At 41.1% G+C, this 17,490-nt stretch overlaps 1 protein-coding gene across 2 annotated transcripts in view; it reads right to left on the bottom strand.

The window, feature by feature from the left end:
* The window catches only part of LOC106587084 (tetraspanin-4), a 109,408-nt gene extending 97,591 nt beyond the window's left edge, over nt 1-11,817 (bottom strand). For both annotated transcript variants that reach the window (XM_014175024.2, XM_045708307.1), the window contains exon 1: nt 11,505-11,817. The gene's annotated coding sequence lies outside the window, so the exon portion shown is untranslated. The remainder of the gene's footprint in view (nt 1-11,504) is intronic.
* Nucleotides 11,818-17,490: the final 5,673 nt, after the last annotated feature.

The raw sequence follows: 17,490 nt of genomic DNA, 5'->3' as shown, positions 1-17,490 counted from the left end.
AAGTTTGTTCTATAGACAGTATTTGACGGATGTGTGCCACAGAAAGTATTTGACTAGTGACAAAATTAAGGATATTAGAAGGGGGGGGGGGGTTCGGCAAGGCCATTTTCTTGCCTGCCGAAAATTTCCACTCCATTCTATCTTGGGGCTGCAAGGCCTGTGTAACAGTAGAGCTGCTGTCCCTCTCCTCGCCCCAACCTGGGCTTGAACCAGGGACCCTCTGCACACATCAACAACTGACATCCCACGAAGCATCGATATCCATCACGCCACAAAAGCCGCAGAGCAAGTGGAACAACTACTTCAGGTCTCGGAGCGAGTGACGTAACCCGATTGAAACGCTATTAGCGCGCACCACCGCTAACTAACTAGCCATTTCACATCGGTTACACCTGGCACACTTCAGAATCATTTTTGGTAGCTCAAACTCAGGTTAACCAGTAGTGTGTGCCACAGAAAGTATTTGACTCTAGCCACAAAATTAAGGAAATTAGAAGGGGGAGGAGAATTTCGGAACCCCCGCCTTCTAATTTCCTTAATTTTGTCACTAGTCAAATACTTTCTATGGCACACTTCAGTCAAATACTTTCTATAGAACAAACTTCACGTCAAGATAGGCAACATAAATTAATAATGAATGTATGTGTGTTATATTAAACAGAGGGAGTAAAATGTAGGCAAGCAATAAACATTTCAGAACAACTACTAGTCAATAAGATATGGGAGAGATGACGAATTTTGGCAAAGAGATTTATTTATAGACTAATACACTTAAAACAAATAGCCAAACCGAAAACTTCAGACATTACTAGTGCCTGCCCCGCGATCAAAGGACACATAAAAAAAATGCTTTCTGCTACTAAAATGAAATGTAGGCTAAACTGACAACGGAGTGAAGAGCAGAAATCTCAACTAGCAAGCAAGTCGCAGCAATGAAGAATTGAGTGCGTGCGCGTTCACGCGAAGGGGAGATTTTCGGCACAACACCTGCAATACCTGTCAGTTATAAGGAAAAAGCGGAAAAAATTGGCGGTACGGTAAAGTTGGCGGAAAAAACGTTGTAGTATGAAAGGGATAGTACACACATGCAGCAAGCAAATTCACAACGTACCTAGAACACATCTAAGCATGCACACAGCCCCACACGCACGCACACACACACACACCCCTACACAAGCCACTGGGCTCACTTACTGTACATCATGGCGTTAACACAGTATAGCGGGTGAATAACGGTGATGGGATTGCATTCGCAGTATGAGTAATCTCGTCACTAAATTTCTCAGACAGGTGGCTATGCGTTGGCGAGCTCCAGGAAACTTGATTAAGAGGGAAAGTGACAGAGCGGTAAAAGAGAGCGGTAAATGCGGATAAATACGGAGTATTGGGGGCACATGTCAGGTCAGCGGACAGGTGTGTGTGTGTGTACCGTGCATATCAGTCACGTGCGTGACTTCGTCTTTGATTATAACCAAAGCAGTTTATTTTCCAAGGAGCACTCATTACCCTCCCCACGTTAGATTGCACTAGATAGTTCAGCAGACTTAACACTGTCTCATATTTCTCTCGAATTCACTGGTAATGGTTTCCCGGTTCCCAAGGGTATCGAAGAATGAGAACCAATATGCTGTTGTTTGATTACGGTAGCTACTGGCTTGAAGCAAGCCTTTCTTGTAACACACAGTGTTGCTTCTGAGCTATGGCCAAACAATATGACCAATGGCATAGGGCTACACTCGTAGAATATACGAGAACTCATTTTGGTTATCTTGGTTCCTCTGTGGAAAGGGTTCTACTATACATGAAACCCAAAAGGGTTCTACCTAGAACCTAAAAGGGTTCTTCTATGGGGACAGCCAAATAACTCTTTTAGGTTGTAGATAGCCCGAAGTTTGATTGGGGCTATCTACAGCTGCAGGTGAAGCTCATCTGTGGTAAAGCTGGCCTCATCATAGTCAGTGCAAGCTTAGAGACATTGCACATACACAGTTTAAACTGTTAAGTGAGAAATGCAGAGTTCCTCTGAGGTTTACATTTACATTTACATTTAAGTCATTTAGCAGACGCTCTTATCCAGAGCGACTTACAAAATGGTGCATTCACCTTATGATATCCAGTAGAACAACCACTTTACAATAGTGCATCTAAATCTTTTAAGGGGGGTTCTCACCATATATAGAATTAATAATCATACAAATATAATTAGTAATTCTATTTCTATGGTTCACATCCCCGCTGTGGGAACATAAGAGTTCTGGTGCCATAACCGGGAAATCGTGTTTACTAGTTGAAACACACTGGCTGGTAAGTAATTCATGTTTGAAAATAAATAAATTACATGATAGTCCTCTGCATATGCTCCCCCACACTTCCTAACAGACTGACTGGTCGAAACACACATTTGTTTCGCAGTAGGGGGTCTGATAGAAACCAGCCCTAATTATATTCACTTCAGTTAGCGAGTGATGTTAAATCAATGTGGAAACCGATTGGATTTGAAAAAAGGGAATTTCATATTTTTTTCACCCAACTTTTTACCTAAATCCAATAACATAGTGAAATGTTTTGTTGATTTCACGTTGAATTCACATTAGTTGACAACTCAACCATATGTAAATCAAAACTAGACGTTGAACTGACGTCTGTGCCCATTGGATTGAATGTTTATTTAATGTACTAAAATGTCATTAAACCAACACCGAAGTTGTTTGCTTAGTAGCAAAGAAATTGAACCTGGTTAACAGTGGCGGTATATATTCTTAAGAAGTCTTTCAAGTACATAAGCCTGTGAACACCTAATTACCCAAATCATAATTACTGTTAGTGGAGGACTGTTTGCATGGAGAGAGAGGATGCTAATTAGTAGACCTACACATAACTGTAGGATAACTACTAAAATAATAATATAATAATAGGATAACAGTAAAATAGAGAGATAAGCAGTCCAACAGATTGTGGGCCACTCCTCTACACATCTTTTCCAACAAACGTATATTACCATTTCAGTCATGTTGTCTTTACTCGTAAAACATTTTTTTACACGCATGACTATGTCGCTTTGGATAAAAGAATCTGCTAAATGGTATATATTATTATTATATAAAAAAAATAACGATTCAGTTTGAAATAATACAAAAAAGTGGTGAGTCCAACATTTATCTTACCTCTTTGCACGGCAAGTCTATAGCTTGTGAGATAACTAATATCTTTACAACCTGAGTTGCATTAAGGTACAAGCTGTCCAACATGACTCCAAACCAAAGATGTTAAACAGTAGTCCTACACAACAGTGGTGGCTGGGAGAGGTGGGGAGGCTGGACACCTTATTTAATCGGCAGAAAATTTGCTACAACAGAATGTTGATAGTCATATCCTGTTGGGGCTACAGGTTAGCAATGAACCCCGAGACGGGATTGCTAACAAGGCTGGAAATTCAAAACATCAAAAATCTAATAATTTCAATTTCTCAAACAATCAACTATTTTACACAATTTAAAAGATAAACATCTCCTTAATCTAACCACATTGTTCGATTTTCAAAGAGGCTTTACGGCAAAAGCATAAAGTTAGATTATGTTAGGACAGTACATAGCCACAAAAGTACAAACATCCAGTTTCAATTCAAGGTCAGGCGTCACCAAAAGCAGAAACCAGCTAAAATTATGCACCAACCTTTGACAATCTCCATCAGATGACACTCCTAGGACATTATGTTATACAATACATGCATTTTTTGTTCCATCAAGTTCATATTTATATCCAAAAACAGCATTTTACAGTAGCGTGAAATTCAGATTTTTTCTTCTCTGAAATGCTTCCGTGAACATAACAAAATTACTATTCGAAAACATTGGTAAATTATAATATTGTCATTCAAAGAATAATATATTATCATCTCGTAATTGCTACCGAATGGCCAGATCTCAAAATAACTTTACTGGGAAATCACATTTTGCAATAAACGGGGTGCTATGCTAAGAACAATAAGCTATGCTATACAGTTAGCATCATCTAATATCGATAATAACATTGTAAATATCCCCTTACCTTTGATTATCTCCATCAGAAGGCACTGCCAGAAATCCCAGGTCCAGAACAAATGTGGTTTCTTTTGACAAAGTTCATAATTTATGTCCAAATAACACCAAGTAGTTAGCGTTCATTATGCTCCCACAAAACGTGGTGGGGGGGGTGTAAAATCACGCCGAAAAGCTAAAAAAACCTAGTAAATAATCTATTTACGTTCGTTCAAACATGTCAAACGTTGTTTAGCATTAATCTTTTGGTCCATTTTTAACGTTAAACATCAGTAATATTTTCACACAACCTATCCTATGTCTAGATAAACAATTATGACAAACTCACGCTTCTCAGATTTATGCGCAGGCGCAAAAAAATGAAGTGACGACATGTCAACTTCCCAGCATTCTAATTTGCTCTCTGTTTATCATAGACGCTTCAAAAACTTTATAAAGATCGTTGACATCTAGTGGAAGCCGTAGGAGTTGCGAAATGAATCCTTTCTCACTATGGTATCTATAAAACAATGACACTAAATAGTACAGTCACAAAATTCACATTTTTTTTAATCTATTTTTCACAGGTTTTTGCCTGCAATATGAGTTTTGTTATACTTACAGACACCATTCAAACTGTTTTAGAAAATTCAGAGTGTTTTCTATCCGAATGTGTTAATAATATGCATATCCTAGCTTCTGAGTTGGTGTAGGAGGCAGTTAAAAATGGGCACATGTTTTTTTCAAAATTTCTCAATACTGCCCCCTAGCCCCAACAGGATATGTAAGAATGATGAGAAACCTACAGAGGGCATTTTTACTGTATGCTGGATTTAGGTTTCCCAATTAACTTATTTGTCTCAGGTTGGTCCATTTTTTTAATTTTTCTATCTGACTTGCTAATGTTCTGGTGACTGGTGAACAGAAATAGCAGGAAAGAAAACTGGAGCAAAAATGAAAGTAGGTGAGAAAAGGGGAGTGTTAAGTAGAACACCTATTTATGTTTGGGGAATGAGATAAGAGGGTAATTGGGGGATGAGGGAACCAACTCTAGTAGTTGACGTAATGATAAAAGGGTAAAACACTAAATAACTACCAAACACACACAATCCCTCAGTCTAGTCCATTCACACACGCTAACATGATGTTTCTTTCCAATATTTGGATGAGTTGAGACACTTTCGTTTGACTATCTTTCCCACTGGTGGTCAATTTAAACACTGCATGTTCACAGAAATGTTACACTATATCCCAACAGTGTCAAACCTGCTGATGCAGTAAGTCCTTTGTGGCCTCAATCAGCTTTTAAATCAAAATAGTCATAACCCCACTGTCACCCAGGGAGTAGACAATGTCAGTGTGAACACAAAATATGTGTCTGTTTCATAAATAACATCCCCTGCCTCCCTCTCACAGCATAGTAACGCTTGACAGCTGGCATGGCATTATCCCTAACTGCATCTTCACGCTCTCCAAAGACACCAGGAAGTGTAATTCAACTGCACAAATACAATGAGTCAGCCAACTACTGCAGGTTAACAATATTGAATCAGGCTAAGGTATTAAATGTTCGGAAAACAATTGGGAACACATACTGTATAACACATAGCAGAGAGAGAGACAGGTAGACAGAGACAGGTAGAGCGAGAGAAAGGTAGACAGAGAGAGTCAGAGTACGAGAGAGAACAGAGAGGAATGAGAGATGTGCCCTGGGACTTCACTTCAGCTTTGATCAGGCTCACTCTTTTTTCAAAAACAGAGGGAATACTTGATCTAGGAAAATCTATGACTGTGTTAACTGTGTCGCAAACTTTCCCAGAATGTATTTTTGAAATAAAGCAGAGATAGGGGAGGCTTCAGGATTGGACAACACATTCTTTCCGATTTCTGACAGATTTGTTGCCATGGCAACTAAACCCGGCTGAGCAAGTAAAACAGCACCTTGTGAACTTCTCAATGAGAGAGCGAGTCACTGTGGACTGTGGCGTGGCAGACCATGCATGCTAATGATATAATGGAGGACCTTGTTAGGGGTGAAGCTAATAGAAGCAAATACATTTACATTTTACATAAGTTTCCATTTGGTTGATTGATTTGCTGCTTTAGTGTGCTAATTTGTTCAACCATGGATCTCTATTTACCTCTCTGAAGACAGCAAATCACCATCTAGCAACTTCGCAAGACGAAACACCAATCCATGACGGGTGATCTGCATGTAGCCTACATGGAGTCCTGTGTGGCTCATTTGGAAAAGCATGGCTGAGTTATGATTGTGGGTTTGATTCCCACTGGGGCCACCCATATGAAAATGTACTGTAGACACACACTACTATAAGTAATTTGGATAAAAGTGTCTTGTAATTGGCATATATTTAATTTGCAAAAATGTCTAAAAACATGTTTTCACTTTGTCATTATGGGGTTTTGTGTGTAAATAGATGAGAAAAAATCTATTTAATCAATTTTGAATTCAGGTTGTAACAACAAAATATTGAAAAATTATCACATTTACATCAGTATTCAGACCCTTTACTCAGTACTTTGTTGAAGCACCTTTGGCAGCGTTTACTGCCTCGAGTCTTCTTGGGTATGACGCTACAAGCTTGGTACACCTGTATTTGGGGAGTTTCTCCCATTCTTCTCTGCAGATCCTCTCAAGCTCTGTTAGGTTGGATGGGGAGCATTGCTCCCCACTTAATTTAACAGAGCTTCAGAAAATCTGCAAGGACAAATTGAAGAAAATCCCCAAATCCAGATGTGCAAAGCTGATTCAGACATACCCAAAATGACTCAAAGCTGTAATCGCCTAAATGGTGCTTCTACAAAAAACTAATTGGCTGCGCCCCTGCCCAGTCATGTGAAATCCATAGATTAGGGCCTAATTTATTTATTTAAATTGTCTGGTTTCCTTCTATGAACTGTAACTCAGTAAAATCTTTGAAATTGTTGCATGTCGCGTTTATATTTTTGTTCAGTATAACTAACTAAGTGTGACAGACACTGGGAGCTAATTGAGGATATAATTACATAAAACACCCTGAACTGAAATGGATATTTGTTCAATGACGAAGTGTCATATTAGCTGCACTGTGACATTTCAGCGGCATTTATAATATTTGCGAACTGGAGGAGAGCAGCGGGGAGGATGAGGTGAACAGCAGAGTGGAAAATGAGTCTTTAAAAAGGACTGATTTACATTAAATAAATAGATAATGCAGCAACCATGTCTAAAATACAGCACTATGCGGCCTGCTGACTATCAAGAGCAGGTTCTTCAACAAAGTGGTGGTGGATTGTGCTGACATGCATGAGGTCCCTGGTTCAAGTCCAGCTCCTGGCTCTATCCCTCAAATTCACAAAAGTGTGTTAGGCTTTTTCAGTGTTATAATACTTAATGTCATGTACTAAAGTGCCTTTTCTGCACTAAAGGCACTATACAACATAGCATAAGACCATTATCACAGTATACACAATCAAACCGATCAGATATACAAGAAAGCTCCTCAGTCAGCTAATTACACGTTCACGTTTGACAGAGTTTTACCACAGGAGTATTGAGTTGTGGACTGAATGATGCCTCCATCTTTACAAGCACTCAATCTCACTACTATGCCAGATTACAGGGTATCAAGATTAGCTCTTGATACCTGGTCACTCTCCAGAGGTCGAAATAGCCCCATGTAAACCATCAAAATATTAATGGGACTTCTATTGCAGTGTACTTGTCTTTAGGGAAGTCCCCACAGAATGATTGACAAGCAACCATTCATTCATGACAGTCTGGACAACAGAGTTTGAAATGCAGTAAAGAGTAAATCAATGTAGTCTCACTGAAATACAAAATAAATATAAATGGGGAGAGAAATTGAAAAAGAGAGAGAGAGAGTGAAAGAAGAGAGACTGAACAAGAGACAGATGTTATTGTTGCCCAAATGTTAATTGTTGTGTAAAGGGTGTGTGGTGAGACTGAGAGGGAGGAAGAGTGTGTGGTTGAGGCATTTGGTTTTTCACTCCATTTACTTAACTTCAGCACTCCCACACAATAGTAAACAAACAAAAGACACTTCAAAATAGGTCCAACTTGGCCTTGTTCACATCTGCATCTGATCTCACAACCAACCTGACAAGAGGCACAATGGTACATTTTGTGAAGTGTGTGTATACAGTACAGTGCCTGTCTAGCGCTAGTTGTACATTTCCCTCTCTCTCTCCCTTTATTTTTTAGAAGGCAGCACCTGTATGTACAAATCTTTCCTCCCACTTGTGCCTAAAAGGGCTTCTCTGTGCATTGTCCAGGAATACACACACACTCACTACACATGCTTTTACCACATAAACAAACGCTCAACATTCTTTAGCCTAGTGGTTAGAGCGTTGGCCCAGTAACCAAAAGGTTGCAAGTTCGAATCCCCAAGGTGTAACATCTGTCATTCTACCCTTGAGCAAGGCAGTTAACCCCCCACAACAACAGCTCCCTGGGCACCCAATGTGGAAGCCCCCAGCTCCTCTCCAATTCAGAGAGGTTGGGTTAAAAACAGAAGTCAAGTTTTGGTTGGACCTTGTGTGCAATTGACGATAAAAATAAATGTATTATTTATTATGACCTATTTCTCTTTCTCCCTCTTTTACACAAACACACACACCTACTATACAGATCTGGGTTGGCATGTCCACTCTCAGTGGAGCCAGTGTTTGTGATAATTATCCCGACCCGAATGTTGCCACACCTAGAGGGAGCCACAAGTCGCCCACAAAACTCTCAGGGAAAAAAACACCAGCTGCAGTAGTAAAACCAAAACACTCCCTCTGCCTTCTCCATCCCCCCTTTTTTATCGTTCCTTTTTAAACTCTTTTTCAAATACTTTTTAAACCCTTGGCCTTGTTAGTGAACACAACAGAAAAAACATGGCCAAATATCAAAGCCCAAACTTGGGGTATGCCTGTTCCATTTTTTCTCGGCTTGTGCAAGTCAATGTAAACAGTAGGCTACTGCCAACTGAGAAGTTAGTTCATCAGTTCATCCGGGTTGGCCTGTTGAGGTGTGGGCGCGCATATGGAGGAGGCTGTGTCTGTGCTCTCGCTATGTTTACTAAGCTCTGCATTTGCATAACACCAACACGTTCATGTACTGTAAGCATATTGCTGCAATATACAACAATAACAAGAATTATATCGATATGAATGATAAGTCACTTTGATGGTCCTCAGTTGGTTGGTCATGACATACAATGCATTCGGAAAGTATTCAGACCACTTGACTTTTCGGGGTGGCAGGTAGCCTAGTGGTTAGAACATTGGGCCAGTAACCAAAAGGTTGCAGGATCAAATCCCTGAGCTGACAAGGTAAAATTCTGTCATTCTGCCCCTGAACAAGGCAGTTAACCCACTGTTCCCTGGTAGGCCATCATTGTAAATAAGATTTTGTTCTTAACTGACTTGCCTAGTTAAATAAAGGTTATTAAAAAAAATATTCAATCTACACACAATGTCAAAGCAAAAAAACGTTTTTTTTTAATTTATTTTGTTTTTTATTTTTTATTACATTTTTGTACTTTGTTGAAGCACCTTTGGCAGCGATTACAGCCTTGAGTCTTCTTGGGTATGACGCTACAAGCTTGGTACACCTGTATTTTGGGAGTTTCTCCCATTCTTCTCTGCAGATCTTCTCAAGCTCTGTCAGGTTGGATGGGGAGCGTTGCTGCACAGCCATTTTCAGGTCTCTCCAGAGATGTTTGATCGGGTTCAAGTTCTGGCTGGGCCACTCAAGTACATTGTTGTGAAGCCACTCCTGCATTGTGTTGGCTGTGTGCTTAGGGTCGTTGTCCTGTTGGAAGGTGAACCTTTGCCTCAGTCTGAGGTCCTGAGCACTCTGGAGCAGGTTTTCATCAAGGATCTTTGTGTACTTTGCTCCGTTCATCTTTCCCTCAATTCTGCCTCGTCTCCCAATCCCTGCCGCTGAAAAACATCCCCACAGCATGATGCTGCCACCTCTATTCTTCACCGTAGGAATGGTGCCAGGTTTCCTCCAGACGTGACGCTTGGCAATCTTGGTTTCATCAGACCAGATAATCTTGTTTCTCATGGTCTGAGTCTTTAGGTGCCTTTTGGCAAACTCCAAGCAGGCTGTCATGTGCCTTTTACTGAGGAGTGACTTCCGTCTGGCAACTCTACCATAAAGGCCTGATTGGTGGAGTGCTGCAAAGATGGTTGTCCTTCTGGAAGGTTCTCCCATCTCCACAGAGGAACTCTGGAGCTTTGTCAGAGTGACCATTGGGTTCTTGGTAACCTCCCTGACCAAGGCCCTTCTCCCCCGAGAAGGGCCGTGGCTTTTGTGGTGCGATGGGTAACGATGCTTCGTGGGTGTCAGTTGTTGATGTGTGCAAGGGTCCCTGGTTCGAGCCGGGTTGGGGCGAAGAGAGGGACGGAACCTACACTGTTACACTGACATGCACTGTCAACTGTGAGACCTTATATAGACAGGTGTGTGCCATTCCAAATCATGTCCAATCAATTGAATTTACCACAGGTGAAATCCAATCAAGTTGTAGAAACATCTCAATGATGATCAATGGAAACAGAATGCACCTGAGCTCCATTTTAAGTTTCATAGCAAAGGGTCTGAATAATTACATAAATAAGGTATTTCTGTTTTTTATTTTTTATAAATTTGCTAAAATGTCTAAAAACCTGTGTTCACTTTATCATTATGGGGTATTGTGTGTAGATTGATGAGGGAAAAAACATTTAATTAATTTTAGAATAAGGCTGTAACGTAACAAAATGTGGAAAAAGTCAAGGGGTCTGAATACTTTCCGAATTCACTGTAGAGATGGAGGTTAACACATTTGTAATAGAAAACATCTTACATTCCTATACCAGCCTATAAGACCACATAAAGTATTCTTGTCCTATGATAAAATTGTACTGTAGGGCTGATCAGCCTGCCTTTATCTGTGGGTATGAGTTGGGCTGTCAGTGGGGCTCAACGTTCCTCTTCCAAAAGAAGGAAAGCCAATACAAGGGAGGGAACAGCTCCAGGAATGCTTGGAATTCTGAAATGTTATTCTCTAGGGAAAGTTTATTTCTGTCTTTTATCTGGAACCAGGGGAAAGTTTCTCTCTGACACCCTTTCTCCTTCCTCACTCCACAGGTACCCCCTGTATATAGCCTCATTTTTGTTATTTTGTGTTACTTTTTAAAAAAACTTTAGTTTCATAAAACTGCATTGTTGGTTAAGGGCTTGTAAGTAAGCATTTCATGGTTAGGTCTACACTCCATGACCATGTATTCAAAACTCTTCCCAAAAGGTATTAAAGTTGTAGTCATAATAATAAATAGTTATTCTGTGTGTGTGTCAGAAAATAGTTCTGGAAATAGACAATTAAAATAGTTTGCACAGCACATTAGCATCAATTAGTATGTTAGCTAGGTCTGTAATCTATAAATTGGCTTAAAATGGCAATATTGCCAGGGGAAATGTAGGCTTACCTCTATTTATATTTTCTCGTCAATAATGGTCCTCCCCGTAGAATACTCGGTGAGTTGGCTAACTTTGAAAGTTCACTCTTTCTCGCTCGCTCTATTTGTCTCTCTTGTGCCTGAGGTTCCCGTTTAAAAACTAGAACCACTTTCAAATATATCAGTAACGTTACTGCAGTAGCCCACACATTTGAATTCCCGTCGGGCGAACACGTTTCTGGAGCTCCGCAATGGTGATGACAGGCACATTTCAATCAGTTTACATGCGCTCCTTCTCTAGTACAGAAGGTGGCGGTAACACCATTTCTGTGTCCCTGTTTTATTCTTGTTCCCAAATACTTTATACACAAACAAAAATTCCAAAATTCTATACAAGAATTACACATATTTTTGATTGAATTTAACTATCTTATTAAAGCATTAATCCTAGTGAAAAACAATAAGAATACAATTTTCCTGAATCATTGTAATAAGATTTTTTTCTGAGTGATTACAATTGCACTAGAATTGTTTATTTTTTTATTATTTCATTGATATTTTTTGTATGTTTTAGTATTTTATTGTTAATACCTGCGTTCTGTTTTGAATGATGTAACAATGTAAATTGTTGACCTGTATTTTAAATTTAAAAAATATAAAAAATCATTTACTTCCGGTTTTCGGATTTAACCTCCAAAATAAAAGTCTGCTGTAAACGCTATGTTTGTGATACAGCATCCCGTTGGTTCCTGCATTAACGCCCCACATCAAGCATCCATTGGTTCCTGCATGAACACACAATTGTCCTCCTTAAGCTTCGAACACACCGACACTGTCATTGCATTTTGGTACGCTAGAATTACATTCATTTCCAATGAAACGCTGCATTTGCCTTGCAGCGTTCCGTTGCAGAAGCAGTTGCAGTGCGTTCCGGTGTGGTGCATAAATTTGATTTATCGAATTTATGCGTCAAACTGTATGCGTAGACGGCTTGACAGAAATGGTAGCAGAAGGTGAATGTTGAAGCAAATAAAATTAAATACAATCACATACACATGGTTAGCAGATGTTATTGCGAGTGTAGCGAAATTTCCGACAGTGCAGCAATATCTAACAAGTAATATCTAACGATTCCACAACAAATACCTAATACACACAAATCTAAGTAAGGAATAGAATAATAATATATACATTTATGATGAGCAATGTCAGAGTGGCAAAGGCTAATACCCTGACTACACCACTCGCGTCGTGTGTGTGAGCGTTGCAAAATAAAATTAGAAATCTATATTATTCAATTATTACACCCACACTGCTCACCTACGCCAACTAGCGAAGTCAGTTCTATTTGTAGCGCAAATCCCACTGCAAGTCCTGCCTCTCCCATCTGCTCATTGGTTTATAAAAGCAGATATCCACGTGCCATCTCCTCATTGGTTATACCCACATGGGTGATTGAAAGAGGAACTGTGTTGTCATCATCGTGGTAATTAGATGCCAATCACCATATAAGTTCAAAGAAGAAAAAGCCTGGAAGGGGGATAGATGGTTGACTGGTTTATGTGTGGATTAATTGTCAGAGTAGAGGACATTGTGCATTTCAGGTAAAATAACAACTCAATGTTTATATCCCAGGACAAATTAGCTAGCAACAGCAACCTCGCTAAATAGGACAAATTAGCTAGCAAGTGCAAGCTAGCTAGCTAAATTGCCATAAATGTTTAATGCTTTTCGACCTGTCCCCAAATTAATGTAATTGGTTTAGAGTTTGTTTTGATATTTTAACCAGCTTGTCGTGATTGTGTTTGGTTTGGGGGGACAAAATAAATGTATGCATGATGGCGCATGCGCGCAGCCAGTTTGGGTTCCATGTAAGATGCAATAGATAGAATACAGTATATACATATGAGATGAGTAATGCAAGATATGTAAATATTATTAAAGTGGCATTATTAAAGTGACTAGTGTTCAATTTATTAAAGTGGCCCAATGGTTACAAGTCTGTATGTAGGCAGCAGCCTCTCTGTGCTAGTGATGGCTGTTTAACAGTCTGATGGCCTTAAGATAGAAGCTGTTTTTCAGTCTCTCTGCTCATTCCTCATCCCAGCGTTGATGCACCTGTACTGACCTCGCCTTCTGGATGGTAGCTGGATAAACAGGCAATGGCTTGGGTGGTTGTTGTCCTTGATCATGTTTTTGGCCTTCCTGTGACATCGGGTGCTGTAAGTGTCCTGGAGGGCAGGTAGTTTGCCCCCGGTGATGCGTTGTGCAGACCGCACCACCCTCTGGAGAGCCCTGCAGTTCTGGGCGGTACAGTTACCGTACCAGGCGGGATACAGCCCGACAGGATGCTCTCAATTGTGCATCTGTAAAAGTTTGTGAGGGTTTTAGATGACTAGCCAAGTTTCTTCAGCCTCCTGAGGTTGAAGAGGCGCTGTTGCGCCTTTTTCACCACACTGTCTGTGTGGGTGGACCATTTCAGTTTGTCAGTGATGTGTACGCCGAGGAACTTTCCACCTTCTCCACTGCAGTCCATCGATGTGTATAGGGCGGTGCTCCCTCTGCTGTTTCCTGTAGTCCACGATCATCTCCTTTGTTTTGTTGGCATTGAGTGAGGTATTATTTTCCTGACACCACACTCCGAGAGCCCTCACCTCCTCCCTGTAGGCTGTCTCGTCGTTGTTGGTAATCAAGCCTACTACTGTTGTGTCGTCTGCAAACTTGATGATTGAGTTGGAGGCGGGCATGGCCACGCAGTCATGGGTGAACAGGGAGTACAGGAGGGGGCTGAGCACGCACCCTTGTGGGGCCCCAGTGTTGAGGATCAGCGAAGTGGAGGGGTTGTTTCCTACATTCACCACCTGGGGGGTGGCCCGTCAGGAAGTCCAGGGCCCAATTGCACAGGGCGAGGTTGAGACACAGGGCCTCAAGCTTAATGATGAGCTTGGAGGGTACTATGGTGTTGAATGCTGAGCTATAGTCAATGAACAGCATTCTTATATAGGTATTCTTCTTGTCCAGATGGGATAGGGCAGTGTGCAGTGTGATGGCGATTGCATCGTCTGTGAACCTATTGGGGCGGTAAGCAAATTGAAGTGGGTCTAGGGTGACAGGTAAGGTGGAGGTGATATGAATGTTGACTAGTCTCTCAAAGCACTTCATGATGACAGAAGTGAGTGCTACGGGGCGATAGTCATTTAGTTCAGTTACCTTTGCATTATTGGGTACAGGAACAATGGTGGTCATCTTGGAGCATGTGGGGAGAGCAGACTGAGATAGGGAGAGATTGAATATGTCCGTAAACACATCAGCCAGCTGGTCTGCGCATGCTCTGAGGACGCTCTGAGGGATGCCGTCTGGGCCGAACACCGACACTGACGTTTTGCTTCCAGACAAAATAAACACCTTCTTTGCCCACTTAGAGGATCATACAGTGCCACCGACGTGGCCCGCTACCAAGGACTGTGGGGTCTCCTTCTCCGTGGCCGACATGAGTCCAACATTTAAACATGGCTAGTTTTGCTTTTGTAGTCCGTGATTATCTGTAGATCCTGCCACATACGTCTCGTATCTGAGCCATTGAATTGCGACTCCACTTTGTCTCTAACCACTAGGCTACCTGGGGCGGCAGGTAGCCTAGTGGTTAGAGCGTTGGACTAGTAACCGTTCTGCCCCTGAACAAGGCAGTTCCTAGGCCATCATTGAAAATAAGAATTTGTTCTCAACTGACTTGCCTAGTTAAATAAAGGTAAAATAAAAAAATATATACTGACATTTTGCTTGTTTGGTTGCCTTGTGGAGGGAATAACTACTCTGTTTGTATTCTGCCATATTCCCAGTTGCCTTGCCACGGTTAAATGCGGTGGTACGCGCTTTCAGTTTTGTGCGAATGCTGCCGTCTATCCACGGTTTCTGGTTAGGGTAGGTTTTAACGGTTACAGTGGGTACAACATCTCCTATACACTTCCTTATAAAACTCACTCACAGAATCAGCGTATACGCCGATATTATTCTGAGGCTACCCGGAACATATCCCCGTCCGCGTGATCAAAACAATCTTGAAGCGTGGATTCCAATTGGTCAGACCAGCTGTCGTGTCTTTGGCTATGCCGGATTAAGTGATATGACATGCTAACTTATAAAATGATTTCTCTGTAATTAATATTACCTGATTAAGCTAATCATGTAAATGTAATTAACTAGAAAGTCGGGGCACCACGGAAGAACGTTTATAGAGCCGTTATCTTCCGAATAAACTCTTAAAATACTTTGTAATATTTTACATCGATAGCGGTCAATATTAACCCTTGTTTTATTTTCAGTCTCATAATGAAAGTTGTAAATTCTTGGTTATCTTCACGAACCCTGGCTAACAAGTTGAATCAGCAATACAAAATTGGGTTTAATTATTTATTTACTAAATACCTAACTAATCACACAGAATTACAAATACACAGAATACAATGATGTCATACAGAAAACGTCCTGGTGGATGGAACCTGTATGAAAGCTGGTTACACAAAGGAAAGGGGGTTGGGCTTGAATGAAAGAGCGGGAAGATTTAGGAACACAGAAACAGCAGCTTTGCTATCGTAAATACATTATCTTATGCATTCTAAATTACCGCCCATTTGGAAAAGGAAAATGCAATAAATATTTACTCTGAGCTGCGCTCGGTAGATTGGTCGTAGATGCTGGCCGGGTTGGCCAACAGACCTTCCTGTCCTCGCAAGAATGTCTCTGGTGGTAAATTGGATACGTGGTGGTATCTTCGTCCGTCTGTTAGACTGGATCCGTCGTCCGTCCTTTCCTAGCCCACGTTACAGCGGCCGCTGCTAACTCAACGGCTAGGAAGTAGCACTTCTGTAGTGAATAAGCTCAAAGTTCATACCAGTTCATACCAGAGCTCACGCCGAGGTTGGCTTAGTTCTGTACTTGACATGTGTGTCCTTCTAACGTAGAGGCTGCAGACCTCCCGTACTGGAACCAACCGGTTATCTTTTCGTCAAAGGCTTATATAGTGGAGAGGGGGAGGGAGGTGTTTCATCGTTTATAACCCCTGTCTCTTCACAGGGTTGGGCCACTGATCGAGCAGGGCACTTTCCTTATGAAAACCCAATTCTCTCGTTTGGAAGCTAAAATTACATTTCATCTCCTAACAAACATTTTCAATATCAAACATTTCAATTGCATAACAATTCCATGTGACTCTGATAACTAGAGGGCGTATACTTTCTCAGGTACAGTTTATGTCGTCCTGTCATCAATCATAATGTCTCAGATGACAACTGAAATGAAATCCATACTCATTACGTTATCAAGCATATTTCCAACTGGTTTTATTAACAAAATATGTGGTACCTTTCCCCATTTGTTTGATGTTCCCAGACTCTCTATATTTAACACAGGCTATTCAAGTCCTTCAGTAGATTCAGAGAGGGGAAGGGAGAAAGATATTTATGGGGGGGGTCATAAACCTTACCCACAGGCCAACGTCATGACACAGCGTTGAATAGTCCTTAGCACGGGTACTTCCTGTTTGAGTTACTGCCTAGAGGAAGGGAGGAGCAAAATGGAGTCATGGTCAGATTTGCCGAAGGGGACGAGGGAGGGCCTTGTATGCATCGCGGAAGTCAGTGTAACGATGGTCCAGTGTTTTTCCAGCGCTACAGTCGATATGCTGATAGAATTTAGGTAGCCTTTTCCTCAAATTTGCTTTGTTAAAATCCCTAGCTACAATAAATGCAGCCTCAGGATATATGGTTTCCAGTTTGCATAAAGTCCAGTGAAGATCCGTGAGGGCCGTCGTGGTATCGGCTTGAGGGGGGGGGGGGGATATACACATCTGTGACAATAACCAAAGAAAATTCTCTTGGGAGATAAACGGTCAGCATTTGATTGTGAGGAATTCTAGGTCAGGTGAACAAAAGGACTTGAGTTCCTGTATGTTGTTACAATTACACCATGAGTCGTTAATCATGAAACATACACCCCCACCCTCCTTCCCGGAGAGATG

This window comes from Salmo salar, chromosome ssa26 (genome assembly GCF_905237065.1).
Source record: "Salmo salar chromosome ssa26, Ssal_v3.1, whole genome shotgun sequence".
NCBI classification, from domain to species: domain Eukaryota; kingdom Metazoa; phylum Chordata; class Actinopteri; order Salmoniformes; family Salmonidae; genus Salmo; species Salmo salar.
This window is presented reverse-complemented; position numbering and strand designations above follow the sequence as displayed.